Here is an 18,330-nt window from a genome sequence, read left to right on the forward strand (position 1 = left end):
TATCTCACCAAATCACCTACAATGGCTACCTCTATGGCCTGGGTTCCTAAGGCCACATAGGCATCCATTTAGATATTTGAAAGGAGAAGACAGTTAAAAAAATAGTTTTGTGTTATATTAGCAATAGGTGATTAGTTACATCTGGTCCTTTTAATATATTTACTTAGTGAATTCCTAGTTTTAATCTTTTGTTTTAGGGGACAAGGATAAGAATAGGTTGGGTGCTTCTTCTGTTTAGGACAAAGAAGGGGAACTACAACTGCTCTAGATTTAGTGAAATTGAATTCAACTGTGATCCTTAGATTCCTTTGCGGCATTTGTGTCCACTGGGTGCCTGTCACTTGGTAGATGAGCAAAGAAGAAAATGAGTTTGTTTCCTTGCTTTTATGTCTATTTGTGTTCAACTTGTAACATTCGACAAATATTTCTCTCTCTTTTAAGTGTCCTCTGTTACCTTGGGGTCTGGGATAACAAGGTAGAGCAGGACATACAAGGTCACTGGACTGTGGGGTTTTAAAATCTATAGACAAGTAAATACATGTAAGTACAGTTGGATAAGAGAGAAGAGATAACTCAGCCTTCTACCCATAGATACCTAGTTATCTTGAGATTTTGCTTTTAAAGTCAAAACTTTGGATGACAACAGCAATAGCAAAAAGCCCAGTAATATAGACACAAGACAAAGTTAAAGAAATTGTGGCTGTTGATCTATGAAAGTTTGTAATGATGATTCTCCAGCATACTGAGATTTTTATATAGCAGAAAGCATTGATGGGGGCAAAAGCTGTAATTTTAACATGCCCAGATATATAATTTAAGAAGATGGTGGCAAATTGAAATAGCACCAAGTGAAATTCAGAAATATTTGTTGATTGGAAAAAAGCTAAATTGACTGTAGAGCTCTTCCATCTTGCCCCTTAGTTGAGAAACATTTGAACTACTTTTTAAATTTGCCTAATTTCATTCCTCATGTTAATGATTGCCCTGCTATATCTCAATTTAGTTTTCAGGTTTTATTTTTCTTTGTAAAGAATTCAGCAATTCTCTGCTTTGTTCTGTGCTAGGAACATCTGTTGCAAATCTAGTATTGAGTTTATTTGAAACTAACAGCTGCCCAGTAGCATGTTAAGAGAAACAGCCTAGGTGAAATTTCCCTGTTGATTCTTTTCTAAAAGGGCTAAGTTTCTCAAAAATTTACTTTTAATTACATTTAAATTATGTGATATGAGGGATATGGGAATGGCAACAATTGTCCCTCTTTAGCATGATGGATCAGTGTTTTGTGTTTATGATAATCCCAACGAATTTAATCCAAATATTTAGATATTTAAAGGCTACATAAGAAAAGAAAAGTTACAATCTAAATTTGAGGCCAGCTGGCTTATCTGGCTCTTGGCTAATGCTTTCCAAGTGAAGTACCACTGCCCAGACTCTGCAAGTTTTTTTGACAAATTCCCAACTCATGTCTGTCTGCCTACAAATCACATTAAAATAAATTTGAATGGTATAACAATCTGAGTCTTTGAGTGGAGCTTACTTTTCAGAACTAAGCAAACAACAAGCTACTACTGAAACAACCATTAAAAAGAAAACCACAAAACTATTACCAGACTAGACTCTACAAATCTTGGGGCCTCTGATGCCTGACTCAGAAGTTTTAGCGAATTCAGCAATGAACATTTATGAAATGTTTGCAAAGTCTCCTCTGGACACATAAAATATGACAGCAACAATGCGCTCTTTAAAGCTTGATTTTGTAAAATTGCTCAACAACTGAATATGACTTAGGTTCATATGGCTAAACCTTTGCATAGAATCCATTGTGAACCTCATACTGTTCTAAGCTTCTAGACACACTATGTCTTACTTTACACAACAACCTTGTGAGGTGACGATTATTGCTAACCTCAGGTCATAAAGAAGGAATGGAAGTTGAATAACTCATTGAAGTCATGTAACAAACAGATGGACAGAGTCTAAGGTCACTAAGCTAGCAAATGGCAGAGCTGGGACAGACATGGGCCTTTCTAATTCAAAATTCCATCTGTCCTTACTGCGGTTAAGGACTCATCTTTTAGGTATCTGCCTTTGGAGAGGGGAAAAGTAGTGAAGAAGACATTAGGGGTAGAACTCAAGACTCAGGAAACTAGATAATTCTGTGTCAGGATGCTGGTTCTCTTTACTTCATCCCCTAAAAGTGAAGCCCTTCCTACTTTGTCCTTCTCCTTGTCCTTTTCTTGCCTTTAATCCCTTTGGTCCCCGTATTGTTTATTCCTACTGTGTACTAATATGGTCAACTCTTCCTAAGTGCTCACCAGAGTCTGCTAAACTGTCTACGTATTACAGGGCAAGAAAAACTTAAAAAAAAAATGTAAAAGGGAGTGTGTAGAGATCAAATTATACCATTCAAACCTCAAAGCCAAGTTTTGTTTTTCTTTGCTATTCCAATAATGTAGCCGTAGAGAATCATTGAGGGATGGCATGCTGGGGTTGGAAAGAACCATAGATGTAATCAAGTCAAAGTTTCACTGTAAAGGGGAAGAAAATGTGTTCTAGAGACTGGGAGCGGTGTCTAAGGTCACAAAACCAGCAAGTGGCAGATGTGGGACTTTACCATGGGACCAGTTATGCGCAGTTTATGCTCTCTCCTTTGAATCCATGTAATGGAGGTGTCTTTCCGGCATGCAGAGTGACTGCTTGGCTTCTCTCCAAGCATGAGATCCCATGTCGTGCTGGATGAGGCAGGGTAAATTGCCTCTAAGACCTTGACTTCTGGAATCAGACAGACCAGGGTCCATATCTCAACTCTACAAATTTCTAACTGCATCATCCAAGGCATGTTACTTACCCTCTTTAAGTCTCTGTTTCCATATCTGTGGCAAGTGATGATACTTCATGCTTTCTATGGTTGTTGAGAGGATTAAAGGAAATAATTAATGTTTATAGGCTGCTTGCTTGCTCTGTGTCATATTCTGTACTAAATGATTTATACCTATTGTGTAATACAATTCATGCAAAGTGCTTCAAACAAAGTAGTAAATGTGTGCATACACACAAACACATACTAATACATCAGTTAGGAATGCCACACACACACATGCACACACATGTGCACATCCCAGGATAGGTCAGGAATATCATTTAAGCTTTGACTACACTGACTTTAATAAATAGCATTGTCCTATGGCAGGCTCTCCCATGCCCTTGTTGTCATCCCATGAAGTTACCAGAACTCATCCTCTTTTTGTCTCTCTGCCCTGCCAAAACCTTAGTAGAAGGCTTCCACTCAAGGTCATAGGATGGCTGCTCAGCCATACTCCATCTGTGCTTCAGGCTGTCAAATAGCAGGAAGGAAGAGAGCAGAAGCAGAAGGGCAAAGCATGTTATCCTGGAAATATTGTCCAATGATATGTAAGTGCTTCTGCTTACATATCATTAATGCCTCTATCTACAAGAAAAGCTTGGAAAGATAGTCTTTTTTTTAAAAAAATTTTTTAATATTTATTTATTTATTTATGATAGACATAGAGAGAGAGGCAGAGACACAGGAGGAGGGAGAAGCAGGCTCCATGCTGGGAGCCCGACGTGGGACTCGATTCCGGGACTCCAGGATCGCGCCCTGGGCCAAAGGCAGGCGCTAAACCGCTGAGCCACCCAGGGATCCCCAGAAAGATAGTCTTTATTTGAGCTTATTCTATCCCTAAGTGCATTAAATGAGTAGGTAACTGGCCATTTCTGCCACCTATTCGTCAAGGTCAGGTGAAAATTCTGTATAACTTCCAGTTTATTGAGAAGCGTGTGTGTGTGTGTGTGTGTACACACAATTATAATAGTATGTTGTTTTTAAATAATAAATATTATTTTATAACACTGCATATTCACACATTTACATTTTATTATAAAGAAAACATGACTGCTTGTCACACATAGCACTGTAGTCAGTATATGTAGGAATCAGGAATATAAGTATGATTTGCATATCATCCTAGTGGATTGGTGGCTGAGATTTATGGGGCAGAAATTAAAAGAATCATCACAGAAACAAAGTGATTTGTCATGTGTTGTAGCAATGAAGCATGATTCAGAAAAGAGTATAACAGCAGAGAATAGGCAAATCAGCTAGAAATGTGATCAAAGGGATAGTTATGGATGGAAATTTACCTACATAGGGAGAAATTGTCCAGGAAAGAGATCCATATCTATAATTAGGAGATCTGGAGGGTACTCTTGCTCAAAAAATTAGGAAACTGAGGGTTAGTCTTGCCTAAACTTGAGTTAAACAGATGGAAAAACCAAAGAGATGGCCTGGCTTCCTCCCTGATTGGACAAGAGGTAGGAAGAGAGAGAGACATTGAGTGAGAGAGAGAGAGAGAGAGAGAGAGAGACTGATCTCTAGTTTATATTTGGGATAGGAGGAAATTTGGGATTAGAAGGGAAATGTAATAGCTTGTAATAAGTTGTTCCAAGTTGAATTGAGTAATGAATCTGTATACTTACATTTAATGGCATATAATAAAATAAATGTCCCACCCTCACTGCCTCCCTGAGTTTGGGCTTTCTTCCACACTCCATCTGAGCACGACCATTGGGGAAGACAAACAGCAAAGGCTACAGAGCTAAGTTTGAAGTTTTAGAAGAGAATCTCCTGAGATGTTGGCTGAGAACCATAGAAAGTTAATTGTGGTAGGTATTTTCTGGAATTCTCCATTCTAAGATACTCTGAGCTCATTTTGTCATAGGCCTTCATGACTTGATGAATAACATATTGACTAGTTCCTGCAGTTTAATAAAGAACAGCATGAATCTGGGTGTATCAATTCCTTGTTAGCTATATATGAGGTTAAGAATGCTTAGCACATAGTAAGCACTCAATAAAAATGTAATTAAATTTATAAATTAAGTGAATGAATAACTATCAAGGGAGTACTTATATAGCTCCAGTAAATAGCAATATGGTTATACTATGCCATTTAGCTACTTATTTAGCTAGTGTTAGTGCTGAAAAAAACTAGCTTGCATGAAGTACAGTTTGAGTTGTTAGTATTTTTTAGTATTTGGTTGAAATCATCATGAATGGACTATTTCCATGCAGTGAAAAAGTACTTTGGAGGAAGAACATTAACAATGCTGTTAAAGCATGTTGATTTTCTGTTAAAATGCCTTGAAATTGTATCACTTTTCTCAAATCTACAATTCTTGAGGATGAGAAAATCACTCCCTACCCTACCAAAAAAATCTCTCAAAACAAAGTAAATTATTTCTAATATTTTATCAATATTCATAAGAAATTGGCTGAAAGTTCTTTTCTAAGTTAGATTTTCTTCTCTGTTTCCCCTATTTTTTTTTTAAGTCTAAGCCTTATAGATCTGACTCTGAGTAGCGTAAAGTCTTTCCAACATGGCTCATCTGATGGTAGTGTTTATTCATTAGATAAGGGTATGGTCCTACTATGTTCCAGGCAGTGATCTGATTCTTTCTCTCAAGGAGCTTAGTCTACCAGAAAATAAAAACATAAACCATCAGTTAAAATATAGTGTTATTATGTATGTGCTGAAATACAGGGATGTAAAACTATAATGACAATCGGCACAGCGTTCTCTGGCAACAAAGGGAGGCAGACTAGTGTCATTTTTAAGAGACTAAACTTGGATTTTGAACTTTGTACTTAAGTTTTCTCATCTGCTTATGACCCTTACTAGCTGTGTAATGTTTGGCAAATTACTCTATCTTTCAGAGCCTCAAGTTCCCCATTTATAAAGTGAAGCTAATAGAAAGATTCATCTCAAAAGGTTTTGTGAGGACTTAATATGATATATTTATAACGAAATCATTTAGGATAAAGTAGAACTCCTTAGCATCATACTGTGTTCTCCTATTGTCTCTCACTAAGCTCATCTTTCCTACCCTCTTCCTCCCTCCCTCCCTCCCTCAACACCAGCCACACTTCCTCCAGGTCCTGGAGTACACCAAGCTTTTGCTGCCTCAGGACCTCTGTACATGCTGGTTCCTTGTCTGAAATGCTCTAACACCCTAATTTACAGCACTACTGATGATTCATCCTTGAGATTTTGGCCCAAGTATATTTCTCATCCCAAAATGTAAATAAAGCCCTTTGCTACCTTCTCTCCTAAATGCCTATTATTTTCTTACCCAGAACCTGTCATAATTTGTAATTATACATTCTGTTGTATCTATATAGTATTTATCTTCCTCATTAGACAGTAGCTCAAGGAAAGTAAGGATTGTGTATCTAGTGGGTTTGTCACCATAAACTTAGTTCAGGACAAATCTTGGCACACCAGATGTACTTTAAATATTTGATATTTAATGACCAGACAAATGAATGGAAACATGACTTTGCATGTAAAGCATTAACACTATGTTTTTGGCTTTTAGTAAGCATCCTTTAAATGACAAATTTTCTCATTTCAAAGAGCAGTTATCAGATTTAAATTGTGAGAGAAGTCATAAATTTTTTGAGAAGAGATGACACTGAAGATGAATTTTGAGGTCAAATTTTATATCCCTCTTTACAGAACACATGTTTTCAGGCTATACCAGTAAGTTTTATGGAAATCCTGAAGAACTTTAGAGAAAAAAATAACTAGTCACTTCACTTTTGAAATTATTTAATATAGTTTCTTCTGAAGTGTTCAAAGCATTCATTGCCTCACATCATCTCTTTGAGGTAGACAGTAGGAAAGATGATTATTTCTATTTCAGAGGTGGAAAATCAAAAGTTAACTCAGGCTATGTGATACAACTTCTGGAAGAGATGAAGGATAGACTGGAAGGTAGAAGGCAACAGAGCAAGCTTGAAAGCGTACAGGTCAAGGAGACTATTACTGAATTCTTAGCAAATTACACATTTGGCAGTCATAGGCTACATGCTAGAGCTGATCTGCCCAAAAAGGGCATGTAGGAAAAGGGAGTAGCTCAGTTCAAGCAGTCTGGACCCCCCAAGTGAAACTCACTGGAGCCTCATTAGGAATCAGGATGTCTCTGTCTTGGTGGGCCTTGACCTTCATTCTGTGGACTGAAATGACCTCCAGTAGGTCAAAATAAGATTCTGATAAAATCTGAAGTATTGCAAGGCACTTATAGTCTTAGGAACATTTTCCTAAGAAAATGTTGAAGATTTCAGATCCGAATGCCTATTTATGAAGTTTTATAAGAGACTATCATTCTAGCACATACTCGGATATTTCAACACTGTCAGTCTAAGCTCATTTACAGAACTTAACCAAAGATGCTAAAGTACTGAACATCTGTTTTCCCTAAGATGAATGGATGACAGAAGGATTAGATCTTCTTTTTGGGAAACTCATCAAAGTTTACAATAGGAAGAAAAGGGTTTTGATTTCTGTTAAATTTTTTTTAAAATTAATTAATTTACTTTTATTCTCCCTTGGTCGCTGGCCCCTAAGATAAGAATTCTCAGAAAAGATGACAACAGAGACTACTTTTCAGTTTTTTTCTGTCTCAGCTTTGGCAGGCATGACCCAGCCCACCTGAATTGCTTGACTGTGTCATTCTTGAAATGAATACAGTTGCTTTCTCTGCCTGACATAGCAATCTCGGAGACTGAGACTCTGAGTCAACATTCATTTAGTGTGTAAGCTCTAAGAATGTAAAGACAATAAAACAAGATCATCCTATGAGGAACTCTAATGTACTGAATAGGGAGAAATGCCAACAGTTTGTTGCAGTGTGATAAGTACTCTGTGCTAAGCAAATCTTCTATGGAAGCTCAGGAGAGAGAATAAGGCCATTAAATCATTCATCTATGGAGCATCTACTCAAGGCGAAGCCTTCTCCTGTAACTGGGGAGAGGAAACACTGAATAAGAAGTTTCTTTTCCTCCAGGAACTCTACATGCTTTTCTGTGAGAGGCAAACACACAGATAAATAACTCAAATAATACCTAAGCAAATCTGTTATAGATTCTTTAAAATAACTGAAAAAGTGCTCTGTGTCTGAGAGGACATCTATTTCAAGCATTATCAGAGACTAGAAATTCTAAGGGTCTCGCATACCTAAAAATTCTCATTAAAATATTTTAATATATATTCAAAATGCATTGCTGAGCTGGAAACAAAGTAAAGAAAAACCTAAGAGGCTGAAAAATAAAGCAGAAGTACAAATTCGTAAAGGTAAGCCAGTGGTGAAAATCAGCTATTCCTCTAAAATCATCTACTGTCTCCCCATAACTTAAAGCATTGGTTTTGTTGATAAATGTGGGTCATGAAGAAATACTAGAAGGAATACCAGATTAGAGATAAAAAAGTCCAGATGTCCAAAGTTATAGTCAGGGAAATGGTGAACTATAAAAATTCCTTCCTTGACTTTGACTCTGGGTAGAAAGGAAAAATTCTCCCTTCAGCTGGGCATCGCAGAGATTTGGAGGCCAAATTCATGCTACTTTTGTGTTTGAGATACCTTGAGCTGAGAATTTATTATAAAGTGACCCTATGTTGGTAGTGTCCCAAGAATGCTCGGAAGAAGAAAATATAAAGCCTCCTCTGAAGGATTGTACCTTTAAAATCTGGACCTCAAAAATTCCCATAGATGAAGTTTATGGAGCATATGTTTATGATAACAAAATAGTAAAATTCAAGGAAAGAAGCAGTCAAGAACGTAAGTAGTCAAAACAAAAAAGCATAAAACTACCAAACAACTTAAAAAGAAAGCAGCCTCAGACCCACAAAGACATTAGATATTATGATGACTGAATTAGTATATTTAATATATTTAGAGAAATAAGAATATATTTGAAGTATAGAACAAGAATTTTTAGGAATGAATAGGCAAATTTGAAAAGATTCAAATAGAAATTGTAGAAATAAAAAAATATAATTAAAATGAAAAACCCAATGAAAGGATAGGTGTTAAACAAAACATTTAACAAAGCTGAAGGGAGAATTGATAAACAGGAAGATATTTGAGGAAATCCAGAATGTAGCAAGAGGAAGAGTTAAGATATTATAAAAGAGAAATCAAGAAGCATGAAAGATATAGTGAGACGATGTAACAAAATGTCTAACTGGGGTTCCAGAAGAAAAGCAAAGATAATGTAGAGAGGTACTGTTTGAGATAATAAGGTCTGAGAATTATCTAGAAATGATAAAAGAACTATGAATCCTTAGGAGCAGAGAGTCCACAGAGTTCCAAGCAAGTTAAAAGAAATCTACATCAAGACATTTGTATTAACTTTCTTTAAATCAAAAACATACTAAAGTCAAAACCAAAACCCTTAAAAATAGAGAGAAAAGCCAGGATATCTGTGGAAGAAACAGAGTGACATCTAACTTCTCAGAAACAATAGTGTAAATGAAAAGAACAAAGAAAACTGTCTTCAGAATGTCAACCTAGTGTTGTATACTTAGCAAACTTATCTTTCAAGCTTGAGAATCACATGAGAAGTTTTTTTAGACAACACTGAAGGATTTTTTGATTAATAATACACCCTAGTTTTGCAAGAAAGACAAATTAACAAGAACCATTTGTATAAAGAAGAACAATACTGTTTAATTTTGTGGGCACAATAGTGATATAACTAAAATATTATGATAATTAGAGGTTTTTTGATTAAATACAAATGTTAAAATTTCTAGGTGAATGGTTAAAATAATAAAGAGTGTATAATTTCAAACTAGTTGTGGGCAGAGACAAGAATGAAAAAAAAATTCCACAAAAATATACAAGAAAGATTAAAGGAAAAAAAAAAACAGAAAAAGCAGAAAATTTAGAAAGAACAAAAATAAGAAAGTAGAAATGAATTAAAATATATCTGGGATCATAACAAATACATATGAGCTAATTTTTTGTTGTTGTCAAAAGATGAAATTGCCAGACTGAGGAAGAAACAAAATTCAATAAATTAAAAGAATTCAGAAAGTTTGAAAATGAAAAGATGGAAGAACAGACATAATAATGTCTGAAACTCTAGATTGCTGAAACTCTAATCATGAAGGCAATGAAAATAATGATACCATTTACCCAGCCTCCATGTAGCAAAATTTTTTTAAAAAAATCCATGTTTGGCAAGAATGTGGAGCAATCAGAACATTTATATACTGCTGGTGGAAGTATACATTGGTGCCATCATTCTCGGAAGTGCTTTGACATCATCTAGTAAAGAAGCTCACTTATGTGTATCACAGGTTACATATATAAGAATGTTCATAGCAGCACTCATTGTAATGCTCAAACTAGAAAATGTCCAAATGTCCATCATCAGAGCAATGGATAAACGTGGTGTATTCATATAATGAAATTCTGTGCAGTAATAAAAAGGAAGGAAACACAGTCACACCAAAAAGCATATGTTACACTAATGAGCTAGTGTCAAAAGAAGGAATACACAAAAGAGTATGTAGATAATGGCACCATTTGTGTAAAGCACAAAAAATAGGTAAAATAAATCATAGGGTGAACAGTGAACTAGCCATAGAGCAAATCTCAACAATCAGTTTCATAGAGATTCTGTTACCAAATCTCACTTGGGTTAAGCTATAAATCAATAAAGATATGTTTTTAAAACTCCCATACATTTGGCAGTTTTTAAAGAGGTGGGGTTTGTATTTAAAAAGATGAATAAAAGCATGAGCAGGAAAAGCATAGTAGCTATATATCAAATGATATAAAGCGATTTGTTAGTGTCAGACGCTGCTCCAATGCTTTATCTATATTTTTTCATTGATTCTGCCAACAATCTTATGGATTAAGTCCTTTCATTAACATTATTTTACCATTAAGAAAACCAAGTAACCTGCTTAAAGTCACACAATCCATATGCGGTAGAGGTGGGATCCAAACCCAGGCCATCTGATTACGGAGTTTGTCCTTAACCTCTCTGCTATGCTGGCCGGAAACAGCAAAGATGAGAAATGGGGACATGCAAGACATGTTTGGGACACGTGTGCAGGTGCAGATAGACTGTGGGGAATGGTGGTAATAAAGAATTTAAAAGTATCTGGTAGTGGAAATAGAACAAAATTTGATAAATTGGATTAGTTGTGTGTGTGCTAGAGAAACACTGAAGATTATAGATTATGAAATGGCACAATGAAATCTGTATTTTAGGGAGATCTGTCTCTTGTCACAGAGGAGAAACATTTGAAGGGTGAGGTAGAAAGACCTTTTAGCAGAAATTAGAAAGGACCTGGGCCAGAGAAGTTTGGATGGAAGAGAAGTACGAGAGGAAGATACATTTCCGAGGGAGGATTAACATTTGATACACGATTAGATGGGAAGGGTGCTTCCAAATTTCCAAACCTTTGAAACCCGGAAGATTATGATCCCATGAACCAAGATAAAGAAGGAAAATGGAGGAATAAGTATGTAGTGGAAGGTGAGCCTTGAGTCAGGGCTTTAAGGTATCTGTGAGATGGACATAAAGGTGTTTTGCTGATGCGGGAAATGTGGACTGACTCAGAAGCTAACTCAGCTCAAAGGGAAGGGCTAGGGATGTAGGTTTGGGCATCATCCTCTGTGGTGATGAAGCGTCATGGGCAGCTGCCAAAGAAATTGCTTCAGAGCAGCGAGACTTAACCCCAGATGGTGAAGGGTGGAGGAGAGGAAGGCGGGAGAAGTGCAGACATCTGTGTCTGCTAATCTTCTAAGAAGTTGGGTAGTGAAGAGAGAGTGAAGGAGAAGATGGTGAACTGGAGGAAGATGGAATCAAATTGTTAATAATCACTGACATTTATCGAGTGTTTAGTAAAAGCTCTGCGTAGATTGTCTAGGTTAACCCCTGCAGCTCTGAAATGGGTCCTTCTGTTACAGATGTTTCCTGAATGGGAGAATGGAAGCGCAGAGATGAAGATCACACAGCTATGTGGTGGAGTCGGGGTTTATACAAAGGCAGTGTCTTAAACATGATACCAAAACATAGCCGGATGCTGGGCAGTAGGTGAGATCTCCGCATGCTTGTAGCACAAAGTGAGTCAAACTAGGTGATGGTTGTGAGGACAGAGGGCAGGTGTAGCAGAAAACAGGAAGTGCCGGGGTTGACCAGGAGACAAGGTGGGGAGGGAGAAAATGTGTTCCTCTGGGACTAGGGAAAAGGAAGGGTGGGGGTGGGGAAGGTACTTCAGGGTGTGGGTGGCAGGAAGTCCTGAGGTTCATTCTGGGCTATTTGATCCGGTAGTTTGGTTACAGAGATCATCTGTCGAAGTAACAAGAGCCCAGGGTAGCTTTGTGGCATGGAGTGGGGGCTCTGGTTTGAAGCAGCTGGGGCCACAGTGCTGAAGCAGTGACAGCGTAGTGGAGGAGCACATTACTCGGAGTCCAGTTCTGATACATAAAGTAAAAATCACAATCATCAAAGGGACTTAAAAAGAGAATCCCTTAAGTCTCTCATAAAGTACAGTATACACAATTTTGTGTCTATGGTCCCGTCTCTCAATTAGTCTGACAGATCCAGCTTTTCCGCTAGCAATGGAACAGATGGCCATTTCTTTGGTTGAGCACCAGAATGATGAGTGGGCTTGCACTGGGCCCCTTGAGTGAAAAAGATCCATGCAAGATGGGGTTCCACTGTGCGGGGAGTATTCCAAGTACAGGCTGTGCAGACAGACTAGGGTGTGAGTCCTGGCATGGCCTGTTGGCTGCGTGATGGTGGGCAACTTTACCAGATTTTTCAGTCTCGGTTTCTTTTTCTGTGAAAATGATTAGTTAAGGACGCTGGCATGGACTAGACGCTCAAGTACTGGTAGAAAATAAGAAAACATAAAACCAAAAAAAAAAAAGAAAAGAAAACATAAAACTGAATGGCAACACCAATTGGTATGGTAAAGTAAAGAAAGATGAACAAAGGACCCAGCTAAGGTGAGAGAGTCTGAAACAACGATTCATTTGGCCTTCGTTGGGGGTGCTCACAATGTGGAACATACAGCAAGAGAGCATGTGGTTGAGTTTACCCAGAATTGAGGGTCCGCGTTAATGTTGTATGGGGCCTACCAGAAGGTCAAGAGCAAAGGCACGTAGGGTGCTAGAAGGGAGAGTGGTAGAACTCGATGCATTAGGAGACGACACTGGGTGACTCAGGAAGAATCAAGCAACTGAGTCACACTGCGTTTTATGAGCAAGCTCAGTCAGGATGAGGGGAGAGAAGGAAGTAGTTTTTTTTTTTTTTATATCAAGATGACATGGGGAATTTATTTTGTAGAAAAGCAACATCTAGAGAATGCCACAGACAGCCCTAGTATGTCTAAAGTACTACATATAAAAAATGATAATTGCTCATTATGACAACACTGAAGCACTGAAAGATACCAAAATACTTTCTGAATCCAAGGAGTCAAATTATACTCAATATGGTTTTAATGTCCTTGCCTATCTCAAAGTTCAAATATGCTGACATTTGGTAAATCAGATAACCAGAACATTCAATATCTAAGTTTTCTGGTCATACATAGACTTACTCATACTCATGTGAGGGGTTGGTAGGGGGAGAAAGGACTTTTGTTCACTCTTCGGTTTTGTGTGTGGGGACTACAAATTAAAGTGGGCAAATGACAGTTTAAGAGGAAAGAAAAAAAAAAAACATCCAAAGAGACGGTCAGACCTGGAGGCTTATATACCATTTAACAAAGAGCAATAAATTATGGAGATGGGACAAGACAAAGGAAAAAGGGGTTTGGGCTAGGGCCAGTAAAGTGTGGAAAAGTGAGGAGGCAATATATGGAGGAAACTAATGGATGAGAAGCGTTATTTTAACAAGCTTTGTTTGTACAGACTCCTCTTGGCATGGACCCTCTTCTCTGGTCATAAGAATGTTCTCTTCCCAGTATAGGGAGAGCACCTTTCTCCCTGGAAATTTATGCCCTGCTTTGCTTTTAGGTAGGAAGGGCCCTTCCTGCATCTGCTCTTTCTCAATTGCCTGCAGCTCAAAATAATATGCCAGAGTGGCATATTTTGGGGTGGTATGTTTTGATCCTCTTCAGTGGAGTTCAGAGACAGCATCTGGAGATCGTCCTTACTGATTTTGAGCTTTTCTTTCCGCAGCGATGCCTTTCATGGACTGAGGGTGGTCAGAGCCAACAAAACAGGTCCCTTCTGAGTTCCGATTTGAAGAGTGTGCCACAGCACATTTCTTTGAGCAGGCATGAGGGCCTTGTGATTTTTAAGGACGATAGCACTACGTGTTGTGAGGATTATTAGGTCTGGAACCAAAAGCATGGGGTCTGGAGCCATGCTAGGTTCAAATGCTGGCTCTTCCACTGATTAGCTGTGTGATCTTAGTCAGTGGGATTAACTTCTATGTTTCTTGGTTTTCTCATCTATAAAAGGGGTGTAAAAGTGGTTGTTCAGAGGCTCAAATGAATAACTCTTGATAATAATACTCAAATAATAATACTCTGTGATGAGCCCTTAGGAAATACTAAATGAGCTATTATCGCTATTATTATGAATATGGAAAAAAGCTAATTTTTTAGCCGAGTGGCCACTGAGTTTTTTCTGGGCTGGTTCTAGTTTCATTGTCTAGCTTGCTCTTAATCAGTGCCACATACTTTCGAGTTTGCTGGCTAGGATTAAAAGAGCCATCTGTGGTCATGGAGCATAGGATGCTCTGTCAAGGGAATGACCCTAGGTGGGATGAAGTGTTCAGTTCTGGGACTGTAAGTTCCGGAGCACGGTACTGGTGGGAACGAGCAATGTCACTATCCACAGGCATCTTTTCTTAGCCAGCCCAGCAACATATCTATTCCCCCCTTTTCTTTTCCTAGGGACATTTGCATCCTTTTACAGGAAATCTCTATCCTCAGCTCCTGGATTATTCTTACAGAGAGACCTGCACAATCACATCTATTGTTTGTTTTTCTGCCATAATTTTACCTTTTTCTTTTTTCAAAAATCTGTGTAGTTTGTAACCTAATGACTGTTTCTGTAACATCCATCACTCTGACAGAGATAATAACACCCAAGTAGAACGAGGAATGAATAATTTAACAGGAAAAATTAGAATCCTGGTATAAGCTTCTTCAAAGAGATTTTCTGAATTAAAAGGTGAGGTAATCTATTTGGTGGAGAATAAATTAACCCTTTCTTTTGTGTTCAGAGCTCCTTGGAGGATTGTTTATAGCTGATTTGAATAAAGCTGAAACATTAGGTGCTACCTCTGTATCAAAAAGCATCTGTCCATGATACTCTTATATAGCAAGCCCTTTGGACAGTTACTGCAACGACCTGTCCAGCCTAAATGTCTAACATAGGTCCCCACCTGGATGTTTGCTATTGGAAAATAGGACAAGAGGAGCCATTAACAGATGCTGGTATTGCCAAGCTCCGAGAGGGCTAAAGAAAAACATGCGGGGGGCGGGGGGGTTGGTGTTTCAACAAAATGCAAGTTTAAACAAAGAGGAAGCATGATTTATAGTTTAATAAACCATTATCATTCTTGACTTAGAATTTCTTCTTGAACTAGAAATCTGGAGGGCAGTAGCCAGGTAATTTTTTATTTTTATTTTGTTTATTTTTTATTTTATTTTTTTGCCAGGTAATTTTTTAAAGAAAAAGTATGTTTTTGGTTGCAGTATCGTTTTTAAATCATACCTCAAAATAAGGAATGGGTCTGTAGCTGGGCGATCAAAGGGCCAATAGAGAAGAGGTTCTTTTTTTATTGTAAACATATAAATTAATCATGACTCAAAAATGGAATCAGGAGAAAATCTACACCTGGAAATGGAAATTTAAAGAAGATTTTTATTTATTTGTCTAAACACGCAAACATACATGTATACACACACACACACACCGTATAAATACACACTTGTACTCATCATGTAGTTCCTGAAAATCATGACCTCAGGTGTAGAAATAATACGAATTCGACAATTGGGAAGAAAAACCAGCAGTCATATTTTTATCTTCAGCTCAGCTTATCTAGAATTTGTGCTTAAGCAGGAGTCTTAACAAGATTTTAATACAAAAGCCTTTCCTTACCCCTACCTTCCCCAAATCTGATATATTTTCAAAAGCAAAAATTAAATTAAATGCCGTGTGAGTTCTTGTGTGACGGGACCTCGGAACTATAAAGAGGGCAAGGAGCCACAGAGACATCACACCAGCCGGAAATTAGATGGTTCATCTTCACTGCTTTGAAGGTTTTGTTTTTAAAATTTTATCTATCTTCTTTCTATCTATCATCCATCTATCTTCTATTCATCTTATATTTATCTTCACCAAAGTACAATGAACAAATGCATAGGACTTTCATTTCTACATATTTTGTACTTTTTCTTTTTTTTTTCTTCCAAATTAGGCTTACAGAATTTACAGCCCATAATACTGACTCGAGTCAATGCGGTCTTGGGTTAGTTCTCCCTCACAATTACTGGCTACTCCAGAGGGCTGGGGTCAGAGGCTTGATTAAATAAATTACAGCTTCGGGTCCCCTCCAATAAACCATGTCAAGCTTTAGGCAACCCAAAACAATGCTCCCTGTTTTAACCCATAATGGGCAGTTGAGTTTAGTAAATGGCCTAAGCACTGCAGCATAAATATTTATGGGAGAATTTTTCCAATTAAGGTAGAGGCTTGTTTAGATGCTATCAGTTTAGAAAGGGCTTTTCCAACAAGAAAATTACTGTTAAAAGACATCAGGAAATGGTTAAACTCCAGAAGGCTAAAAGGTCAGTGAGTCTGCAATGTGCAAAGCCCGCGTTCCTATTACTGCTGTCTATATGCATTAAACCCTTCTCCTACCCCTTTAAAAGAAGGATTAAAAAATAGCCCTTTGTACCTGGGGAAAAATGTTGGTTCGTTCATATGAAAAATATTTATGTTGAGAAATAAAAATGTGGGCAGTGAGTCAACCAGATTTGGTGTTATCCCAACTTTTACAACAGGCTGTACATAGGTCCTGCTTGTTTGCTGGTCTAGAGTATGGAGGGTGGCGCCAATAATCACACTGAATGATTTTCATAGTAGGTGCTATCAGCATGGACTCCAAGGGTTCCTGTTGTACACACCCCAGAAAGAGATGTAAACATGCAATTTGTAAGTTGTATTACCAAGAAAGAACTGTATAAAATCTGAAATGTGGAGTACAGGCAGAGAAACTCCCAGAGGAGAAGAATATGTGATCTCAGTGGGAATTCATTAATCTACCAAACAGTGTACATGCGTGTCTGCCATATGGTATTTTACTCTAAAGGAAAACATAAAAAAGAAAAAGAGAAAGTGGGAAAAACAATCCTCATAGCATGTGAACACAAAGTACTTTTTGCCTGAAAATAAACTTACTAAGTTTATGGCACAAGAAACGCAGCAGAGTATCCCTAGATCGTACTATTAGAGCTGAGAAGGTTTTAGATGCATTGCCATCTGATTTTGATTCTCTCTGGAAAATGGAATAAAGTATTAAAGATTAAGGTTATTTAGCAACGATTTCAGCAGTTAGCTATGACGTAAAACACAGCATATAAACCACAGAAGATGGGGAAGATTGGTCTTCCATATTAGGATAACTCGTGTCCACTTAAGCCATAAGTATGAGCAATCCTTTCCAATCACAGCTGTGGCGAAACCAGAAGGCGGTGAGATACCTGAAAAAATATGAGGCCACAAGGGGAGGCATTTGCCATTTAATAATTAAACTATAGGGGAATCTATAGGCCCCTACCCGGCCCCCACCTCTGCCGCAACCTCAGTGTGAACATGTTAAGTATCTAGAAAAAATGCCTCCAAGCTCAACCGCAGTGTTGACTTTGGCTTTTGCCCTTATTGTCCTTTTCCTCCTGGGACTACAGATGAACCAAACTGGTGCTCGAAACAGCACAGGTAGCAGAGCTCGAGGGTCCTCTGGAGTATCCCCTCAACCAAGAAAGTGCATACCTGCAGATGTACAGAGTATGGCTTTGACGGGGAGCCACTTTGAAGCAGTGACACTTTGTCAGGGTTGGCTCAGGTTCTGCACTGAAGTCTCTGGGGCCGGGGATAATGCAGTGTATGTGTGTGGGGCCGTTGTCTTTAAACACTTGGCCCACAGGAGTTGGCTTAGGGCAAGGAAATTGGAATAAAAAATGTCTAATACTCGTTGTTGCAGCCCTTCTTATGCCCTCCTTTTTAAAATGACATATGTTCTTAGATTTTGCTTCTTATTTTCTATCTTCAACTTAATGATATCAATTGCTTCAGAATCGAATTTCTTTTGAGTGGGAAGTTGAAGCACCCACCTATGGGTAGAACTCCTCTTAATCTGAGATTGAATTAAGACACTGGTGGAAAGGAAGCCGGTTACACAAATCTAAGCAGATTCTTAGTTATTCAGACTCCAATCCTATTATGTAAAACTATGTTGGTAGGTAGAGAACTTGTTTCTGC

The 18,330-nt window shown here is 38.0% G+C and overlaps 1 long non-coding RNA gene across 2 annotated transcripts in view; it reads left to right on the forward strand.

Moving 5' to 3' along the window:
• LOC111092824 overlaps positions 1 to 18,330 on the forward strand; it is a 156,079-nt gene that overhangs the window by 52,203 nt on the left and 85,546 nt on the right. The window contains exon 2 of one of the 2 annotated variants that reach the window (XR_005380057.1): positions 11,788 to 11,914. This is a non-coding gene — a long non-coding RNA (uncharacterized LOC111092824). Of the gene's footprint in view, positions 1 to 11,787; positions 11,944 to 18,330 lie in introns of both variants that reach the window. The other variant, XR_005380056.1, reaches the window with a different exon arrangement.

Source organism: Canis lupus, chromosome 27, assembly GCF_011100685.1.
Source record: "Canis lupus familiaris isolate Mischka breed German Shepherd chromosome 27, alternate assembly UU_Cfam_GSD_1.0, whole genome shotgun sequence".
NCBI classification, from domain to species: Eukaryota; Metazoa; Chordata; class Mammalia; order Carnivora; family Canidae; genus Canis; species Canis lupus.